Source organism: Lycorma delicatula, chromosome 8 (genome assembly GCF_047948215.1).
Source record: "Lycorma delicatula isolate Av1 chromosome 8, ASM4794821v1, whole genome shotgun sequence".
Lineage (NCBI taxonomy): Eukaryota > Metazoa > Arthropoda > Insecta > Hemiptera > Fulgoridae > Lycorma > Lycorma delicatula.
The window spans coordinates 77,790,471-77,802,872 of record NC_134462.1 but is presented as its reverse complement, the minus strand read 5'-3'; the positions used below and the strand labels follow the sequence as shown (position 1 = coordinate 77,802,872).

The 12,402-nt window shown below is 29.4% G+C and overlaps 2 protein-coding genes across 3 annotated transcripts in view; one reads left to right on the top strand and one right to left on the bottom strand.

Moving 5' to 3' along the window:
• Window positions 1-12,402, bottom strand: part of fry (microtubule binding protein furry) — a 789,794-nt gene that overhangs the window by 130,477 nt on the left and 646,915 nt on the right. The window lies entirely within an intron of this gene.
• CNMaR (G-protein coupled receptor) overlaps window positions 11,602-12,402 on the top strand; it is a 397,977-nt gene continuing 397,176 nt past the window's right edge. Inside the window, exon 1 of the mRNA XM_075372346.1 lies at window positions 11,602-11,831. The gene's annotated coding sequence lies outside the window, so the exon portion shown is untranslated. The remainder of the gene's footprint in view (window positions 11,832-12,402) is intronic.

Here is a 12,402-nt window from a genome sequence, read left to right as displayed (position 1 = left end):
TATTTTAAGTTTACGCTTATTTTATTATTATGCAGAACTTATACGAGAACATTTTCCATATAATTTTCACTTAGGATAATGCAATTACAATCTATATTCGTGTTACTTTTGCATATTATACGAAAAATACTTACAAAAAAAAAATGTTGTTTCTTATTAAAAAGTTAAACTGTTTCATTTAAAAAAATGATGAGTTTTTAATGATACAAAACGAGAGAACCTTTTAATTAACCGAGATTTCAATTATCCGCTTCGTTATTTCAGATAAACTGTGGGTCATACTATACTAGTTTTGATTAAAAATATAAAACCCATACAATTTTCTTACTGAAATAACAGAATTAAAAAATAATAATTTACTATAACGATTAATTTGATCGATATCACACAAGATACAATAAACAGGTAGTAAAATTAAATAATAAATTTTAATTACACGTAAAAATTGACACAATAAAATAAGTAATTAAAATAATATGTAGTTATTGTATTATTTTATTGACATTCATTAAACTAAAATTCAATAAAAAGTACACAAGGGAGCGCGCATGCGTCCCCAGTTTAAAAAACTTTCTAACCGATAATATTCTTTTTAGTTGAAGAAAAATACTGTAAAATGTTCCAGAACCTGTAGCTGGACCAGTTATAAATATAAATGTCCCTTTAAAAATTATTATGAAACGAATATTTAACATATTTTTAAGGGAGGAGAATAAATTTTAAGGTATATTTTTCTGAACGTAATATTTGTGTAATTTAAAAAAAAATGTAATTACATTATTTAAAAGCAAAAATTACAACACTACTACTTAATATTTCGATTGTTTAAATACATTTTCGGTTAATAGAAGGTAAATAAGTGGAAAATCTTAAAAATATTGGAAGCATTCTTCTTACTATATATAATTGATTACACGTACAGAAAAATAAAAACCAGAAGATTGGATATAAATTAGGATTCTGGAAAATATAAAATCTGACAACAAATAAAAGTGTAAATATAATATTAAAAAAAAGATTTATTGGTCGTCCTCCGTTACCCCTCCACAGTTTGTCGAACGCATTAACCCGTGATTTATAACTGAAGTTCACGTTCATTCATGTGCGTTTAAGTATAAAGAAGTCCCCAACAAGAGGTTGGTACAACTATGATTATAACGTTAGACTTTAGCAAGAATGTTCGTTCTTGTGTAAACACATCATCGTACTGCGGGTACTGTTATTTGAAATGTATGGTATCTATTTTTAAAATTACATTAGTACATCGTATTAATTCGAGCAATGTTTTACTCTTAATGTCATCGCCGTATCAAACAAAACTCAGCATCGTTATGGATCTTCCTGCGAATTCGTATGAATTGTTTGTTTTACCGAGAGGTAAAATGAGTTGTGTTCGTTGGTTTCAACGTTATTGTGTTTTACCAAAACACCAACAGTACAATCAGGGGCACGAAATGGGGTTAAATATTTCGAATGATCGAGTACGGTGGCGATACAAGAAAAGGCAATGTCGAGTCGATATACAAATACGCCCCATTACATGATTGCAAGGCTCTAAACTAAGCCTTGATAAAATTTATTCTTTATTTATTCACGGAACTATGAAATCGACGGCTGAGGCCTTCTGTGAATGCGAATTAAATATCGACCACAACACGGCTGTCGACTGGAGAAATTACCTACGGGAAGTGCACACCGAGAAGCTTTGAAAGTCATCGTGTAATTGGTGGCCCAGATCTGATAGTAGAAATTGACGAGTCTATTCGTAAGGAAGAAGAATAAAGTAGAGAGAATACCTCCGGAGCGATGAGTGTACGGAGGACTATGCCGTGAACGGGGGTAATATTTTATGTTCGCAATAGATAATTATTCTGCAGATATGTTAATGGCGATTGTAGTAAAACAAATTGAACCGGGTTCAATAATAATTTCTGAACAGTGGACGGCATACTCGTATAATGGTACACGTAATTTAACGAATTACGAGTATGTGCAAAATGCTGTGAACCGTTCGCAGAATTTCAATGATCCACATATGGGGCGCATACTCAAAAAATATACCGACTACGGAAGGCAGCCAAAAAATTAAATGCGCTGTAAATCAGAAATTCTTATTTCTGGACAGCTACTCAAGCGAATTCTTATGGCGGGAAAAAGTGAAAACGGATGATAGCAATGTGTTTTTTACAATTTGTATTCGTACGTAAATATGCAAAGTTTTAAATATTATCACATCAGTTTCAGCTTTCATTAATTTGGATTTGTCATTTCAATTTGCTAATTTTTTTTGTACATCTATTAATTCCTCATGTTTTATTACTTTTTTTAAAATGTAAATTAGCAATCTCAGAATTTAACAAATTTTTTCCCGAAATGTTAATGTAATTTTCTGTCAGAAATACGCTCAAAAAAAAGGGGGAAGGATAACAGAGCACAAACGATTATTTAAATATTTCACATAAACGAAGACTCACATAAAAGATGGACTTTTATGTTTCACATAAAAGATGGAGAAATCCACTGATGTTATAATTGAGAAAGATCAGTACTCGTGACAGTTTGTGTAATATGCGGGTTAGTAATCAGTAAACGCCGACTTCAAGAACAATGCGACAGCGTTATTAATGAAAGATATTAATCAAAGCTACAATAAATAAGGTATGATATTCTCTCTTGTTTATTTAGAAAGACCTGTAACGTTGATTTGTAATGACGAATGCTACTACAATTTAATAAAGTAAGACACTTGTTAAGTGATACATCATCGCCTGTCATATAATTCGAGGTTTGCGAACTGTAGCTGCGTTTCTAAATGTCAGCCGCTTTATAACATTCTCAGCAAAAACTGATTTTAATAAAGAAGGAAATTTTGCAAGGATATGAAGTGAGAAAATCTGATAAGAGAAATATTTCATCGAGACAATTCTTCTAACATTAACCTTTGATGACGATGAATTCTACTTACATCATATTTAAATGTTTTTAAAAATTAAAAATATACAATACAATACCGTTCCTCAAATCAAAGGTTAACATTAAACGTCAATCGCTCCAGATTCAACCATTATTTCTACTCAATCAAGGTCCAACTTTCGGATTCAGTCTAGTGCTGCTGAACATTCATTAAAATCTAGGAATGTTTGAACATCAATTTTGGATATATTCTGTGGTAACATATCGGAAACGGATCGTTTTACAAGAACAACCTAAGTGTTTGAAAATAAAAATTAACGACGAAGAGTTAAACTGTTGGATACTTCAAATCACCACACATTTCTGGAATTGGAAATTCCTGAAGTAGAATAAGTGAAATACAAATATATAAGTGGGATATATTCTTTCTATACAGAAACGGGAAGAACCCTAAAAGATCACTTGAGGCACACATAAACTGATCAACGTGAAATCGTTGATTGGCTATGGCAGTTTTCCCATAAGATTTTAAAATGCTCCGATATTCCACCGAACTTTGCACAGTACGGTCACCTAAAATCTGAATGGATTCTTGATCTATTAAGTGGAAAAGGTTTTTTGTTTCAAAATGCTGTTCCCTGAACCGCAAAAATTAAAACTGACCTTTCTCACCATTCAATCCTATTTATTATCTTTTGTTCTTTATCTACTTTGGGGTTTTTTGAATACAGGACAACCCTGCTAAATCCACGCCGAGTATACGGGAACCTATAAAACCAGTGAATCATTCTTGATGCGATAACTGAAAACTGATCTAGGCACGTTTGTTTACTAATCGATGTTTCATAATAAGCCTACTAGCTAAAATATCTAACTGGTAAAGTTGACGGTTCTAATGCAGTAAAACATAAACTATAGATTTTTATCACGAATATAGGATAAGTGGTTAATATTAACTATGACCCGCTTTGCGTTTCTGTAGGCTTTAGATTCAAATTTTATGTAAAGTATTTAATACTAACGTATTAAATATACGTTATTTATTATTAAAGTATTTTAATTTTAATTGGTTTTGAATATAGCTGTTACATTTTACTTTGAAATTTAGGGTTAAATTCTTGGCACTGTCTCATAAATGATCAGTCCTAGGATGATAGATAAGACAAACGGCTGAAATATAATCGGGTATATTGTTTGAGTCATATAATTTTAAAATAAATATCAAATCTGAGATTAAAGATTTTCTTTGACTTATTTAAGATTTTTCCGGTTTGGTTAAGATACACTTCCATCACTGTCTAACGTCATAAAACTATGACTCTAACGTCATAAAACTATTATCGAGGTATATTTATTCTACAATAATCTAACATTTTATCTATGTAATTATTAGTAAACATGTAAAAAATAAATTAGCCCATATATAGACTATTAACCTTAAACAGCCTAGTAATGCTGCCTGGTATTTATATAGCAGCTGGTAACAACCGACAATCACTATGCTTATAATCATATGGCAATATTTATAATATTATTCACACCAAAGATGCAGCACCAACGTAATACAATTTACGCTAATTCGAAATAACAAAAATGCTCGTAAAACTTTTTACAATTACCAACATATGAAATGCACGCGCGCACCACTCACAGACGTGCGCATGCACACACGCACACATTCAAAAAGAGAAAGAGAAAAAAGATTACAATCCAAATAGTTTTGCTATGGAAAAAAAAACAGAATAGAAAACAATAATCGTAGTTAAAACTGCAATACTGTGCAATGTAACAATAAATTGCATTGCAGTAATATTTTGAAAAGTAATAATTTCTATTTGTTACTTACGGATAACCATAGCGAGGCGATCGGAGACGCTGCACTGAAGAGTACATCACAGAATTCAGGTATACCAACTTATAATTTCAAAGGATACTATATCGCATTATTATATGTTAAAAATAAAATAATTTAGTGTAATATTTTAACAGCATAATAAAGACAATTTTTTCTGCCAGTAAAAAATAAAAAAGGTTAGAAACTTTTTGGGAATCAAAATTCACATTTACATAAACTAAAAGGGGGTACAACATTATCATTATAATTAGCATTTGAAAAAGAGTGAAGAGTACTGTTTATATTTTTTTCTAATAAATTTTACTTCGTCACCTAAACAAACATCTCAGCTATCGTAAGAAATTGTAAATAAATTTAATTTAAAAGTTAACTTTACAAAATTAAATCATAATACTTTAAAATCAGTTAAAATATGAATATACATATGAATATAAATATGAATATACTTCAATATCAAGTAAAATCATGAAAACTTTAACTCGCTGAATCTTTAATTAATAATTCCATTACTTAATTGTCATCGTCAGGGTACCTATATATTTTAACTGACATCTCTCCTTATACGGATATTTCAAAACAGAAAATTAATATAACAGAACATTCTAATTAAACAAGTCAAAATATTAATTAAAAAATAAATAAATACATTAATAATTCCAACATTTAAAAAATTCTCAGAAACTTTCCCTTTATTTTTTTTTTCATAAAAAAAAAATTTTTTGAAATAAAAACTTGAATATCATTTTAAATAAACCAATTTTTAAATACCCTAAAAAGTTTCCTTTTGAATTCATGTTTTCTATAGATGTTCTATATAAGTTTTCCTATTCTCTTCTTTTAACATCAGTCAGAATATCGAGATGTTCTTCAAGCGAAATGAAAGAACTAGTAAACATAAACTGGTAAAATCGCATAAAATGCCCGTAATTTAAATAAACAGAAAATTTATCTGATAGCGGCAAGGGTTAATTCTTGTCAAATCATAGTTATTAAATATTATATTAGCAATCTAATTAAACATTATGCAAGACTGAACTTATAGATCTCGAGAACGGATAATTTTCATGAACAGTAAGAAACGACCTGTTTTGATTAATATTTTTTTTACAAAAATTTTAGGTACTTGATTCTTGTTCGATAGATCCGGAAAAAAGAGCCTGTTTTTTTTAGATCTATGATTCCAAAGGCTGATAATAATCCGCGATAGCTAATATAGCTGTTTTGCTATTTTAACTCGCAAATAACGCTTTTAAATTAATAACTCGCTAATTGAACAAGTTTAATGTTAATTTTAAACTAGCTTCAAATCAACAAATATTTTCTAATATTTACAATTTTAAAACATTATTAGTTACACTATAAATTTATATACCAAATTTTAAAATTATAAAATATTTTCCATTCTTTATGATTTTTGTTGTAGGCTTGATATCTCCGAAATTACATTTCGTAAAAAATGGGAGAAATTTTGTAGGCTTCAATATTATAAACGAAATATTACAGCAAAGTTATGGAAAGCAGATCTTTTATCTACGATCTGGAAACTTATACAGCGTTTAACACAAATTTTAATAAAACAAAAAAAAAAATATGTTAGAACATTATCACCGAATTATCAAACACACTAACAGAGAGCGCTGTAATTTTAATACATATTAATAACATAACAGAATTTTATTAGGCATCCGAATACCAAAATATGAAGAAGCCTAATTAAAAAAAAATCACACAAATGATGATGTAAAAAACCCCACCGTAAGTAATCTATATAAAAATCTAAAATAATTAGCGAAGTTAGAGATATAAAAAAAATGAATTAAATTAAATTATCAGCGTCTTTAGCTGAAAGTTACTACGAAAGGGAGCAGGGTAATGAAACAAATATGTTAAAAATTCTACTAATACTAACCTCTCAAAAATGGCTGTAGGGGCATAAAACATAAAAAAAGTATTAAAAAGATTAATTTTATGTTATAATTTTCTTTTCCTTGAAATAATATTATTATAACAATAAAATAATATAATATAATTATATTATATAGTATTATATAATTATATTATTATAACAATTATTTTAGGTATATGGATAATCTAATTTTACCTAAGAAATAAAATTTAAAACTGGTGCGTCGGTGAGTGGACACACTACAGAAGTGAAGCTACTTACGCAGTATTATAAGACTCATTAATGGTGCAAAATAACTATACACAATGTAGACAAATGATAAAACATTTTATTAAGAAATATGAAATAAGAACGAAATCCTTGTTTAATCTGTTAAAACCAATCTGTGATTTAAATATTAGCTTGATCAAAAACCGTTCGCAAAAGAGTATCATTCTTTGAACACGATTCTTGAATGTACTATGTTATCAGCTAATGCGTAACGCTTTTTCGTGGCGCTCGTTTATTCTTAGTTGACTCCCCATCCCGAAGTCTGAGTTATGAAGCTTCGCTTCAATAAATAATTTTCAAATTATATAAAACAATTACAAATTATATTGGATCAAACTACAGACATAAGTTACATCAAAACGTTAAGAAAAAAAATTAACAAATAGGGGTAAAATATAAAAATAAAAACAACCTGTAGATATTTAAATATAAGTTTTTAATAATTATAATAGTTTTTCTTATATTTCACGTATTAATTATTATGAATGTCAGCTGGTAATGGCATTTTTTACATTGGAAATTAACGGGCTTCTAAATCATAATTATTGACTAAAAAAGACACCGCGCTAGTGTTATCAAAGCTATATATAGTAGGCATATATTGTTAGCATCGGATAAACCTGACATCATGATAAAGAGTAAGATACATGAATAACCGATTACAAAACAAGAAAAGTAAGAAAGCCTTGAAATAATATGCAATAATCGATGCATTCATTATACTTCATATATATTATATGATAATTCGTATTTATGTTAAGGTGAATTAACATTTTCCAACTATTTCTCTAATAGAGAATTCTTTTTAGTATCCTGTCCAGTTTTCAAATTCTTATCATAAAATCTAATCTTTCATTACGGCACAAACAAAATATCATAATAATAATAATAATAATAATAATAATAATAATAATAATTATTATTATTTTGTTATTCTCGTGACTGAAGATTATTGTGTTTGTTTCATATAATTTTTAGTATGACTTGGTACAAACTAAATTAGAAAACAATGTTTTAAGTACAAACTGGAAGCATTTTTATCGAGAAAATATCGAATAAAGATTCGGCTACGATATAGGAAAGTAAAGGATCAACTTTTTTACTAACTTCAGCACTTAAACAATATCCAGTTTTCCGTTCATTAAATATTACTTGTATTTCATAAGGTATTAAAGAATTTGATGAAAGAAAGTTAAAGAGTTGCTACAGGCATAACCATATCACGCAAAAATCGGAAAGGCTCGGATCGATCCAAACGTCGTCTCCACAAATTCATACTAAAGAATATACAGACTGATATTGTAGATCTGAGAATTCTCATCATGGATCTAGCAGCGTCCAACTAGCATCAACAGAACCAGAAACAGGAAATCAAGGATAAGGAGTTAAATAGCGATAAAAAATGAACATGTAACGAAACGATAACTCAAGGCTCCTTTCCGACTATAGCATCCGACCCCTCTCACAGTCCATCGGGAGACCGGGATATTTTACATAGGATGACATCAACACGTTATTGATCAACGGTTTTGAGTTAACCGGCTTAAATATATGTTGAAAAAAAAGAATTACTTTTCCTCCAGAAATTAAAAAATCATTTGGAAAAAGGGAGCCTATGTGGTTTATGTGGTTTCTAAAACTAAAACCTCCTTGCTAATCCGGAAGAACTGAGTGGAAATAGGATCATAAAACCGGATTGTAAACTGTTCACCAAGACCCTCACTAGAAAATATTTTTCAATAAAAATTCATTTACACAAAAAGTCAATTGTCAATAGCAGGAAAACACTGAAAATTTGGCACGATTTCTTAAATCGTGTGTTGAAAGAATTACCGCTGCTGTTCAGGATGCGAGTTCCTCTCTTCTAATAATACAATCCATCTTTCCCCCCCCTTCAATGTGCCATCAGATGTTCAAAATTTTCTTTTTTGAATTTATAACTGATATAACCTCATTAGATATTTCCGTTCTTCTTGCTTTATGGCAATAAATTTCGGGTAAGGAAAAGGATAGTTTAAAGGAGAAAGACGACAAACATTGTGATCCACATGCTACATACATCGCAGAAGTGATGGGTAAAACTGGAGGTCTCTCTCCAGTACCGTCTTTCTTACCGGAGTTCATATAAAAAAGGTCGTTATACGCCCTACGAAAATAGCCTTGAACATTTTTATCATCTAAAAATGGACTAATAAAATTACCAAAGCAAAAGAACACACAAGTTCCTATTAGGCTACAACGTAGGCGTATAATTTTCACAAGAAAAACTTTTTACTGACGTACACTGAGCTGATTCTTACAAGTTTTACATACACACAAAATTTAGATTGTACAAATATACATGGAACTTAGAAACAACAAAATATTTCAAATAAGTCCCATAGATGGAAAAAAAATTAAAAGAGACTAAAATTAAAAATATAACAAAAAACCAATTACCCTTTTAAACAGAAAATATCAAAATTTCATCTTTCTACTTAAAAACTTAGTTTCCCATATGGGAAATTATACAAAAGCCGTTTAATAATGTCAGCAGTAAAGTATTTCTTTTTAAAAGGATCACTCCAGGATTCCTTTTCTCCAGAATCACCGTTTAGGTATTGCTTCAGAGGATAAGATGAAGTGGGCATTTTTTAGCGTATGAAAATTCCATGCTTGACCGGGATTTGAACCCGGGACCCCCGGATGAAAGGCCGAGACGCTATCACTCGCGCCTCGGCTTTTCTATAAATGTATCTAAAGCCGAACTTGAAGGATTTGGTTCCAGGGATCGCTTCGAGCAGCGTTTTGATTCAATTATACCAAATAAAACTTTAGATTAACAAAAGTTTTTAAATATACTTATATTGCACGTTAATTTATACCTTTTTTTTCTGTTTAGCCTCCGGAACCACCGTCAGGATTATTTCAGAGGATGAAATGTACGAGTGTAAATGAAGTGTAGTATTATACAGTCTCAGATCGACTATTCCTGAGATGTGTGGTTAATTGAAACACCGGTATCCACGATCTAGTGTTCAAATCCATATAAAAGTAACTGCCTTTACTAGGATTTAATTTTAATGTAATCACACTATACAGTTACTAAGGTCCAGAACGAGTGTCCGTTTAAGTCTTATAACATCCTCACCGTTGTGTCGGAGGTTTACAGCCAAGTGGTGAACGTGGTCATTTAGCCGAAGTTCATATTTCAAACTGAAACGTTGTAGACCAAAATATTCGTGGATTTCACTGCTTTTAGCAAATTACGGCTATAAATCTACATAAGGCCATACATTCTAGCCTCAGCTATACACATCGCTAGTTTGTTCTGAAACGACAGTATGATTTCAACATTTGTATTGCTTGCCATATGTCCATCGGTTTCAAAATTGCTAAGTCTAAATTATTAGGCAAAAATAACTGAGACATCTTGCCCAGCAACCTGTAAATTTTCTTGAACTTCATGCTAAGTTGCTTTCTCTTCTCAATCACATGAACTTCCACGTGAAACAACAATCCAGGTGAAGATCCTTCACTTCATTAAATTTCTTTCTTTTCTCCCTCACATGAACCTTCCACGTCAAACACGATCCAGGTGAAAGTGTACCTTACATTTTCAGTATGCTGAATTAAAATTCTGTCAAGTTGGACCCATGGGCAGTCTCCTCTTTTCAATGCGAACATCATACGGCTCGACTCAGCTCGATTAACCCCTTATCTTCCATGTACCCAGCCATCTTCTGATTAAATTTAATTCGGATTATAGATTAATTGAGGCCACAGTTGGGTTGTTATCAACAAATAGAATAGCCGTGTCATCGGTAAAAGAAGCGACAGTTAAGCGGAGTTGCTTTTATGTTAAATTTTTCTTAGATAAGTTTTCTAAATATAAGAGGAATAAATAAACAAAATTTAGTTTTTTTTTTATCAACAAAGGAAATGGAAAATCTAAAGATTCTCAGTCAGCGTGTCAGAGAGGGTTTTTTTACAGTTAACAAATACATAAGTACGATCTCAATATAAAATATATTTAGAACGATTTAATGTAAATGTAGTACAAGTACACCTACGTAATTACCTGTAATTTCAGCTAAGATGGTTAAAACTAATTTTATTTTATTTAAAAAAAATAATCATTTAATCTAATTTAATAAATGAAAGTTATTAATAATTTTTTATTTATTAAATTCAATTAATTCTTAAATTCTTTAAAAATACTATACATTTAAAATAAAATATTATCGTACTCGTACACAGATACAATTTTACTTTTAATTATTTACTTTAATAATATTTACTTTAAAAATGTATTTAGATTCAATAAATAAAAATAATAATTCATTTTTTAAAGTAATCATCTAATTAAAAGTAATTACGAGTGAAATCGTACCATTTTTACATTAACATATACATAAAGCCTTATTCATTTTTTCGTTAACTAAAAAAAAAATATTAAAAATTTCAAATGATACTAATATAATAATTCAATCCGTGAAGTAAATTTAAAAAATAAAAATAATATAATAAATAATTAAAATACAAAATAAGAAATTAAGGGAAAGCGAATTTAAATAAATTCAGCTCTTAGTAAAAATATGCGTATGTTGGTAGCAGTGTAAATGACAGCGCGCGCTGTGTTCGACAAAGAATAACTGGTAGTGTGTTATCCGACCTCGTTAGGCGACTATTAGATAAATGTTCTTGACTATATTATTTCGTAATGAAGTAAATCGCAAAAAAAAATGATTACATTACACTATTTAATATTAAATATTAGCTAATTAATTGTTTTAAAAATGAAATGTAAGTGTTGTAAGTGAATCTAAAGACTAAAAAATTTTACTTTACTACAAAAAAAAAAAACATACCAAAAACTATCATCATAAAAATGGCAATATAAACAAGGTAGGATTCAACATCAAAATACTGAATGTTAAGTATTAAATGTTTGTTATACGTGACCGATATTATTTACCAAGAAATATCTTATAGTCTTATTATATGTATCGACAGAATAATATTTTTAATAATGCAACAAAAATTTAGGAAAAATTTAACTATAAAAAAGAAAAGAAAAAAGTCCACTGAAAAGTCCGGTAGTATATAACTTTGAAACGCTGGTGAGATGTACCTTTTCACTGACAAAAGAACCAATATTACAAAATAAAATCACAAAAAACAGACCTGAATCATTAAAATGATTATTTAATCCACTTTTCGGTTGCTAGTCTTTTATTTTAAATTAATCGTTATAAATTGTTTTATGATAATTTAACTACATTTAATATAAACAAAGATGAAACGATTTTAAGTCCGAATCTGGACTGAAACACATGATTAATATTAACATTTAAAGTAATTATGAATCTGTTACTTATAATGAAAAAAAAAAATGAATTTAATAAATTCATTTTTATAAACACAAACAATAACTTATAGAAAAACCGTATAATACCAAAAATTAAATTAATATTCT